A 10,264-nucleotide genomic window follows, 5' to 3' on the forward strand; every position below is an offset into this window, starting at 1 on the left:
TTCTATCACAGCTCTCCTTCCTCCCTTCAGTGATCGCCGGGATGGGGTGGGGGGACTAGTGTAATAAAATAATAAGCTAAGCCACTATTTGTAACTTATATATGTCTTCATGGAATCAGTTTTAATCTCAGGTATTTCCAAGCTTGCTTTTCTTCTTTCCTTTTTTTTTCCCCCTCCACTACCACTGACCTAGATTCCCCACACCAGATGTGTTCACCTGGAACTCAGAGTAAAAGAAAGAACGTTTGTTCCCTGCTCCTTTTGTGCCTCTGGTCACAATCTGGAGAATTCCTCCACAGAGAGAAAGGTTGGAAAACATATTTCTAATTCTTAGGAGGAGGTAATTAAATAATTTCCTTTTATGATGCTGTCTTTGTTCTCTTCTTGAAAGAGCATCCCCTTTATCACTTTAAACAGGGCAAACTAGTATTCCTAACCCTCCTCCCAAAGTTAATTAACATGTAAATACTTGTCAGTAAAAGGTAACACTTCAGCAATTAGCATATAAATGGGCCGGGGACAATATTCTGTCATAAAGGAGGCAGCTTGGAAGATTTTGCCAAATATATTTGGAAATAAAAAAGTAAAATAAAGCCTTCATCATTTCCATGCAAACAGTTATGAAATAGAATGTCAGCCGAAGCCTCGGGTAAAGAGAAAGCTACCCTGCCTGGATTGAATGAGGTGAAGTTTGCGTACACAACTTGGTTTTATGCACATGTTTACTCAAGTAGCAATGACAGAAAGTGACTAATTGTTTTTGTCCAGAAAACACATCATGTTTGTTTGATTTTAATGGATACCATCAGTGAAGGAAGCAGAAAGCCATAGGTGGGAAAAGAATTTAAAGGCTAATTTTTCCATATTGGGTGTAATGATGAGTACACCCACAAAACTGCACATGCAGGGATTGCTTCCACTCAGACCTGAATTGTGTTTCAAATGAGGTAATTGTGCACCTAATGATCCGTTTGCACAAGCAATTACCTGATTGGCATATGCCAGGTGAGCTTTTGAGAGATAATAGGGCAAATGTACTTTTTTCTTCCCACGCATGGTACCCTAGTTTGAAAAATAAAATAATAATTAAATTCATATAATTTTTGTGACATTCTTATTTGAATCTTGTGTCCACCTATGAATGGGATATTCATGTTAATGAAAGAAGTCATTAGCCCGAGAGGAAAATAAATTCTCTGACCACACTGGTAAGAATATTCATTATTTTATATCTACTATGAAAGTTACAACATACCCTAGCATATGGAGGAAAGCCCAGGATTTATAATCCGACAGCCTAGATTAAAATCCTACATAGGTATGCCAATTCTGGCTACTCGAATTTCAGCATATTGACTCAGAGTTCTAAAAAATTGAGATAATAATCTTGTTCATGTGGAACCTGAATCTGGTTATTATTACTCATTTCTCCCTGTATTAGAAGTGCTGATATTAAGTAAATTGTGTCAATGCCTATGCCAGGCCAAGGTGAACCCTGGGGTCATCTGTTAGTTTGTGTCTACTCAACACATTGTCCCTTCCCTCACTGGGTAGAGTTGACCTCTGTCACCACTGGGTATCAGTGAACCAACCCAATTTCCCTGGCTTTCTTCAGGCCTAATAAAGCACCTTCAATCTAGTCTGGAATCCGAGGGTTGGGTAAAACCTGAATTCTCTTCTAAATTTGAAGAGTGGGCCAACATTTTCAGGGCACTTTCCTAGGTAGAGTGATTACTGTAGGACAGTAGAGAAGATCACCACATAAGCCCCAATCCTCCCAGAAACTGGCCATTTTCCCCCTACACCCTAGAATGTCAAGCCATCCAGAACTTTCTGTGATGACGATAGTGTCTCATAGTCTGCACTGTGCAATATGGTAGCTACTGGCTTAGAGTATGGCTCGTGAGAACAAAGGAACTAAGTTTTAATTTTAATTTAATTTTAATTAATCTGAATTCAAATTTAAAGAGCCACAGGATGTTCTACCATATTGGGCAATGCAGCATGGAAAAACAAAGACAATTGTCAAGTAATAATTCAACACTATAGACAATGAATGTCATCTAATGTCCAGAATTATTTTTTCTTCTGCCCTCCAAAAGATTCAGTGTGATCTTCCCTTTCCAAGGCAACCTTTGACACTTTTTTAGCCATTCCTCTACTTACTCCTTGTCCTCATCAATAATCTAAATAAGCTTTAAGGATCTAAAGACTATAATTAATTTATTCTTGTAGAATCCAACCTAAAACAAAAATAAAACAAAAAACAAGAAAAGAGGAAAGGCAGAGGTTTTATGAAATCTTTACTGCCATATGATTGTTGATGGACATTAGATGTGATGCCATCATCAAATTGAGATGGTATGTCAATGAATCAGAGAGCCTGTGGTCTAACCAAATATCAAACATCTTAATTATATCCTAAAAATTATGCCTATCTTGACTGGTCCTTGAAAGCATAGATAAGATGATACTAGTCATAACAATATTGTAACAAAACAGTTAATAATTATTTGTTATATGTCTGGCAATGATCTAGGAACTTTACATGCTTTATGTAACTCGGTGCTCATGACAACCTTATGTAATGGCTGTAACTATTTTTTCCCATTTTAATGATTGAAGAACTGAGGCTTTGAAAGGCTGCATTGCTTGCCCAAAGTTGTAGCAAGAACATGTGGCAAGAGCTGAGATTCAAAGCCAGATTACTCAGATTCCAGAGCCTCCTGCCCCAGCCACTATATGATACGTTTTGGACCATGTCAAGGTAAGAATAGTCTAGGAAAACGATGAAATTTCTTAGTTTTCAAAAGTGTCCATTTCTAGACAACTAGTCTGCTGATGGATCAAAATCAGTAAGTTTGAATCTAGGTAAACTGCTTTATGAGCAATATCAGAGGATTTTGCGACAGAATCTGGACTAACAGTTCTCTAAGGTAAACAATGATCTCACTTCTTTCTAAAGAACTGGAACAAACCACTTGGGTCTAGTTTTGTGCAAAGGTTAATTCACAGACACAATCAGCTCAGGATTATTTCATAGTCAGGAACACATTCATGTTTCCGTCAGTTTAGGGTGAGAACCCACAGCCCATCATGCACCTTGACAGCCTCCTATCTTTTCCTTCTATGAAGCTTAAAGTGCTGCCTATGGCAGGCTGGGCTTTTGCAAGTGATTTATTGTACAATTTGAGATTGCCATGTCTACTGAAGTGTAAATAAAATGGTGAAGTTGTCTCAGAATTGAAAAATGCTGATCAAGTCTAAAAAAATATTCATAATTCTGGCTTTCAGAAGCTAAGGATGGTGAAATGGAGGAGTGGGTGGGAAGTGGGGAATAGCGATGGCATTTTCCTCTGATGATACAAAAAGCTTCAGCACGTGTGTGTGTTTGTGTGTGTGTGGGCTTGTGTATGCCCCTACATATAAGACCAAGGCACCAACCTGTACCCACCTCTCTGCCTATAAAACTTGTGATCAAGTGATCCCTGAATATATTCGCCTTTGTATCCGGTCGTACTGTAGCTATTAAAAGTTTAAAATTTTTAAAGTCATTTCAAAGAAAATGTAGAAGAAACCTTTTGTAGATTTGGGGACTGTAGGATGTAAAATATAGCAGCAAATAGGGCCATCAATGACAACTACAAATCCTAACTTTCTTGGATGATAATTCTATATCCCAGGACATGATCATATCCAATTAAGTTGAGCTCTGTTCAATAATCACTGTGTAATAGGATAGAATCATAGAGTAATAGGATTTGTTTAAGGCAAGGATAGAGGAGCTTAATACCTATTAGATATATTACGTGCATTAAGAATAAAAAAGACCAATTGGTATAAACCGTTTTTGTGTGACATAGAGAGGAAATGACGCATTGTTAAGGTGAGGTGCGCTGTCTCTCTGAAGAGCCTTAATTGACCTTTACAGACTTTGTTGCCTGGTGATTTTCATCTCTAAATTATTGAGAGACGGAATTTTTTTTTTTTTTTTTTTAAGAGCTCAATTTGAAGACCTACATCCTTAAACCTTTTTTCTCACAAAATCACTGACCCCCGCTGAGCTAAGGTTGGTCTGGGGTAGCCAGGGCATGACCTCAGAAGTTCATTCTGGCCCTGAGCACACTGTTTTGCTTCTTAGAGAGTGAACTTTCCAAAGGAACTGTGAATATCTTGTCACGCTTGAACTAGATATTAGTTGGCTAAGCTGAGAATCAAATATGGGAAATTAGTTGCCATTAAAAGAACGCTTCAGGCAGTTCATTTCTCATCAGCCAAGCTGTGCGGGCCCCCTGCTGTGGACAGTGAACATTAGCTTACTAAATACTTCAGCTCATCAGACACTGCATTACTCATGGATGGGCCTGAATCTTGGTGATGGGGGAGGGGGAAGAGGAAATAACAGATAAAGAGATGTAACTAGTGGCACCTATCTAGGTAGAGATTAAAGCTATTGAAAAAAAACTCAATAAAAATGATTGTTCATTGACATGTACAGATAGTCACAAGTGATGGTTAAGAGGAAAATAAACTGGCTACAAAACCACTTGCATATGATTTTATTTTATGTAAAAGTTGTGTTTGTGTGTGTATTTTTAAACTGGAAGAATAAACTGCAAAATCTTTATAGTAATGATTTGGGGAAGTATATTAGGGATGACTTAACAATTTTTATTCATTTATGTTTTCATAATTTTATAGTGCAATTATTTTCAATACTTATGATTTTATAATAAACACCTATACATATGAAATAAAAAACAAAAGACATTAAATAGGTAATTTTGTCTATTTTTCTTTTTCTTTCTTTTAGAAATGTTTTATTTACTTCTGAGGAACATTCATTCTGTGGGCCTTCCAAACATGTGGAGGGGAAGATTCCAGAGTGAATATAAATACACTATGAGAAAAAATCTACCATTTATCTTGGAGTCTCCCTTGTTCTGAAAGCTCTAGAATTATAGTGCATACTATAGTCTGAAGCCCTGGTACCCCAGAGGCACTCTACATTTTCACTGAGATTTTTTCCATCTTGGAAGCCTGTACAGACCTTCCTTTGTTCTCTCCATGAGAGAAATGATTTGCTCCAAAAGAGTGCTATCTAAATACCTAGTGCATTTTATATGGAAAAAAAAGAATGAGCTTCGGAGTCAGAAGATATGGATTTGTATCTTGGCACCACTGCATAATAGCTGTGTGACCTTGAACAAGCCACTTAATAATCTCTTGGAGTTTCATATTCATCATCTGTAAGAAACAGTAGAACCTACCTCACACACTGCCCTGCAGATTAAATTAGGTAGTATGTGTGTAAAACCCCAAAGGAGGTACACTCTGAATTCTAGTTGCTTTTATTTTTCCACTTTTCATGCAGTGAAGCTGCAATCAAGACTACGGATAGGAAAAGGGGCAACAGTGGTACTGTTTAAAACAACAGATAAAAGAAAAATGTTTTGTGCAATACAGGATCCCCAAGCTTTACTGAGCAATTCACAAATTGGTCAGTATCCCATTCAGAAAGGAGAAAGGAGTTCAGCCAAGGGATTGGAAAGGGGATGCCCATATAGGACAAATGTGGAAGCAAGTGAGGCTGACGTAAGTTTCCATTTTACATGGAGGGTTCTTACAAAGTGGGGAGCATGTATACATTGATTAAAATGGTACGCTCTTCCAATCTGATAGCTATCTCTACTGGACCAAGACTAGTTTTATCAGCAGGTTATGCTTATCAGCAACCCTGTAGGATGTGTTCCATTTTCTCAGAAAACCCCTGCAGGTCAACCATTTTTGTCTTATGGACAAGCGCTTCTCAGAAAGGGGTCTTCTCCAGGAAATGCCAAATGCAGGCAACCATTTTATTCTACTTAACACAATGTAGAGTATATGAAGTATAAGCAAACCCTGAACTCAGCGAAGTAGGCATGTGGGTAGGAGTCTTAAAATGCAGGTTGTGCCTAAGTGTAGGCTCATTGCTGCTGCAAGATGCCAAGACCTCTGCATGCTAAGAAGAAGCCTTCCTAGAAGTATGGACCTTCTGGGATAGGAGACAGAGGGCTGGCTTCCTGCCCCAGCTTTGCTACCTATCTTGTTAGCCATTTGATCTTGGTCAAAGTGTTCCAGAACTCAGAGCCCATTCTTCCCTTCCTAAAATGATGATGTCATGTACTCTGTTGCAAAGAATTGTTGTGAGACTCAAAAATATTTGCAAAGTGGAAAAAACAACTTTATTGTTAGGTAGGACAAAGATAAGCTAAAACACAAAGAGGAAAACTTTCAAGCTTGTGAGAGTCACAGAATCAAGCACAGGAATGAAGCTGGGTTCCAGGAACTCCTGGAAAGGTGACTGTTTGGAATTCAGTTGTATCCCCCTAGAAAGAAATGCCGAAGTCCTAATCCCCAGTCCTCAGAATGTGACCTTATTTGGAAATAGAGTCATTATAGATGAAATTAGTTAAAATGAGGACATACTGGAGTAGAGTGGACCTCTAATCCAATATGCCTGGTGTCCTTATAAGAAGAGGAGGAGAAGAGATAGACAGACATAGAAGAAGGGCACTTGAAGATGGAGGAGGCAGAGATTGGAGTGATGCATCTACAAGCCAAGGAAAGCTGAGAATTGCCAATAAACACCAGAAGTTAGAAGAGGCAAGGAAGGATTCTTCCCTACAGGTTTCAGATGAACCACATCCCTGCTGACACCTTGACTTCAGACTTGGGCCCTCCAGAACTGAGGCAATACGTTTTTGTTGTTTTAAGGCATCTAGTTTGTCGTACTTTGTTATGACAGTTCTAGGAAACTAATGCAATGACAAACTCATCCCAACTTGCCTGGGATGTTCGCTCTTTCAGCACAAAAAGTCCAGAGTCCTGGGAAACTCTCAGGAAGCACAAACCGTGGCAGTTGGTCACTGTCCCTCGTTGCTGCTCCCCTCTGAGTGTCAGATTCATTCTTCTCACTCTACAGACCAGCTTCCTCCATTTTTTTCTGGTCCACCTTGTTAGAACTGCAGTGAGTGGCAGGTTTGAATCTATAAATTTGCTACAGAATAAGCAATTCCATTTTTTATTGCCCATGCAGTAAATATAGTTTATAATAACTTCATTTTAGAGTCGGATACTCTGCTTTTACAAAATCAAAATTATACACTTGACACCTGTATTTTTAAAAATGAAGTATGATTTAGAGGACACTCGGTAAATTCGAACCTCCTTCTCAAATTACTTATTTTCAGTTGAAATAATTTAAACACACTCAGAGACATTTGAGAAATCATGGAATGCTGGGGAGGATCTTGTCCTTGAGACACTTTGATTAATATTTGCTCCCTTACCTAGTGGTAAGTTCTATGAGAATAGCAACCATGGCTATTTTGCTCACCATGTCAACTCTAGTGCTAAAACTCCATGCCTCAATAAATATTTGTTGGTCAAGTGGAAGAATGAATGAAGTAGATGGAAATGAAAATATGAGAAAGCTGAGTATTGTGCTACATGCTCTGTGGGATAGAAACTCAAGGGATAAAGGGAATTATGAAGTGTACTCTACATGGGAAAGACTGGCGGTGGTCAGAGAATAGATATATAAGAAGAAGAGGGAGTCTGTTTCTTTCCTGTCTTCTTCACTTAGTTCCTGCCTCATAGTACTAGAAGTGGGGAAAAGTCACATCGTTCACCTCTTGGTAGGTCACTTAGTGTTTTCCCCTCTTTGGAACTCACACTCCCCAAGGACATGGATGCAGAATGATAGGGAGAAAGTCAGGACTACTGCCATTTTCATTCTTGATCATGCTGAAGTTCCTTCTGTTTGAAAGGGCTCCTTTAAAACACATGCGAATTTTATGAAGGTTTCACCCGTCAAATGATTAAACATAGTGAGGACAAAAAAAAAAAAAAAATAACTGGCTTCTGACCTCCTTTAAATTCATTTTCTAACCTCGCTCCTCATTTCCTCGTAGCTCCTTATTCTCTAACCACCCCCAGCTCTACCACATTCTGAAATATAGGTTTTGATTATGTCCTATCACTCGGGCAGCCAGCAAGGGGCCTTAATTGACACATTATTAAAATATACTCAGGCACCTTCTGAACTGGAATAAGAATAAATTCCAAGCAAAAGGACTGAGTCAGCCCTCCAGATTTCTGTTTCAGAGTGCTCCATCAGAGGAGGGAAAGTAATTTTTTTTTCCTGTAGCCTTTCTTCAGTATTACAGTCATTCTAAACAAGCCAAATTGGAATAAAATCTCTACAATGCTACTTTATCAACTTTTACTTCCATAGTGGTAGCTGCTTAACAATTTACACTGTACCATTTAACACTTGGCCATTTGCTCTGACAGTTCCTTTATTATAGATGCCAACCCAGGTCTTGAGAGGTTCACTCTGTCTGATATTGGTTTCATTTGGGTATGATCATTTTGTTCAGAGTTGTTTACTGAGCAGGCCGCTGAGAAACCTCCTCCCTGCCCTGACTGCCTCCTGGGGGAAGTGGGTCAGCTCAGTTTCCCAGTTCCAAGAAAGAGAATTCAGCAAGATGAAGATCAAATTACCTCAAACTTCAGATCACCTATACAAACAGAGTCATATGTGCCCAGGAAAGAGAAGCATTATTGTTTGTCTTGCTCTGTTTTCTGGAACTAAGAAGAAAACTGCTTCCTTGCAAACACGGACAGATTAAATACACCACATTCTGTCCCTTCACCATCTGCTTCTTGCTTATTTTATTTTAAGCTGCATGACTAAACTTTATTATCTGACGGGTGAAGGTGGGCCCTGCTGTTGCTATGCTCAATTCTTTGAGGCTTGGAATGAATCTGAAGTTGCAGAGCTGATCCACAAAGGGGTGAGTCACAAATCGGCCACTGTACAATTGTCACTCTCTGTGCCAAATACCAAGACATCAGCATTCTACAATTCTTTGTGTCAAGGTTCACATGGGGGATGGAGGATGGAGGGGACTGTGGGAAAACAACAACAAAAACATTGTTTGGTTTTATTTTTCTAAATATATATGTTTGCATAATATCTCTTCTCTTTGTGCTTCCCTACAAGTGCTGAGAGGAAGACTCTCTTCCCAATTTCTCTCTAAACTTGTCCTGAACCTTTCATGGTTTCTAGTCTCTTCCACTATCTTTTTTTTTTTTTTTCTTTTTTTTTTAATCACCATTTTATTGAGATATATTCACATACCACACAGTCATACAAAACAAATCGTACTTTCGATTGTTTACAGTACCATTACATAGTTGTACATTCATCACCTAAATCAATCCCTATCACCTTCATTAGCACACACACAAAAATAACAAGAATAATAATTAGAGTGAAAAAGAGCAATTGAAGTAAAAAAGAACACTGGGTACCTTTGTCTGTTTGTTTCCTTCCCCTATTTTTCTACACATCCATCCATAAACTAGACAAAGTGGAGTGTGGTCCTTATGGCTTTCCCAATCCCATTGTCACCCCTCATAAGCTACATTTTTATACAACTGTCTTCGAGATTCATGGGTTCTGGGTTGTAGTTTGATAGTTTCAGGTATCCACCACCAGCTACCCCAATTCTTTAGAACCTAAAAAGGGTTGTCTAAAGTGTGCGTAAGAGTGCCCACCAGAGTGACCTCTCGGCTCCTTTTGGAATCTCTCTGCCACTGAAGCTTATTTCATTTCCTTTCACATCCCCCTTTTGGTCAAGAAGATGTTCTCCATCCCACGATGCCGGGTCTACATTCCTCCCCGGGAGTCATATTCCACGTTGCCAGGGAGATTCACTCCCCTGGGTGTCTGATCCCACGTAGGGGGGAGGGCAGCGATTTCACCCTTCAAGTTGGCTTAGCCAGAGAGAGAGGGCCACATCTGAGCAACAAAGAGGCATTCAGGAGGAGACTCTTAGGCACAAATATAGGGAGGCCTAGCCTCTCCTTTGCAGCAACCGTCTTCCCAAGGGTAAAACCTATGATAGAGGGCTCAACCCATCAAACCACCAGTCCCCCATGTCTGTGGTCATGTTAGCAACCATGGAGGTGGGGTAGGTGAATACCCCTGCATTCTCCACAGGCTCCTCAAGGGGGCACTACATCTTTTTTTTTTTTCCTTGTTTCTCTCTCTTTTTTTTTTTTTTTTAACTTTCCCTTCTTTTTTAAATCAACTGTATGAAAAAAAAAAGTTAAAAAGAAAACAAACATACAATAAAAGAACATTTCAAAGAGACCATAACAAGGGAGTAAGAAAAAGACAACTAACCTAAGATAACTGCTTAACTTCCAACAT

The sequence above is a fragment of the Choloepus didactylus genome, chromosome 14, assembly GCF_015220235.1.
Source record: "Choloepus didactylus isolate mChoDid1 chromosome 14, mChoDid1.pri, whole genome shotgun sequence".
Taxonomy (NCBI): domain Eukaryota; kingdom Metazoa; phylum Chordata; class Mammalia; order Pilosa; family Megalonychidae; genus Choloepus; species Choloepus didactylus.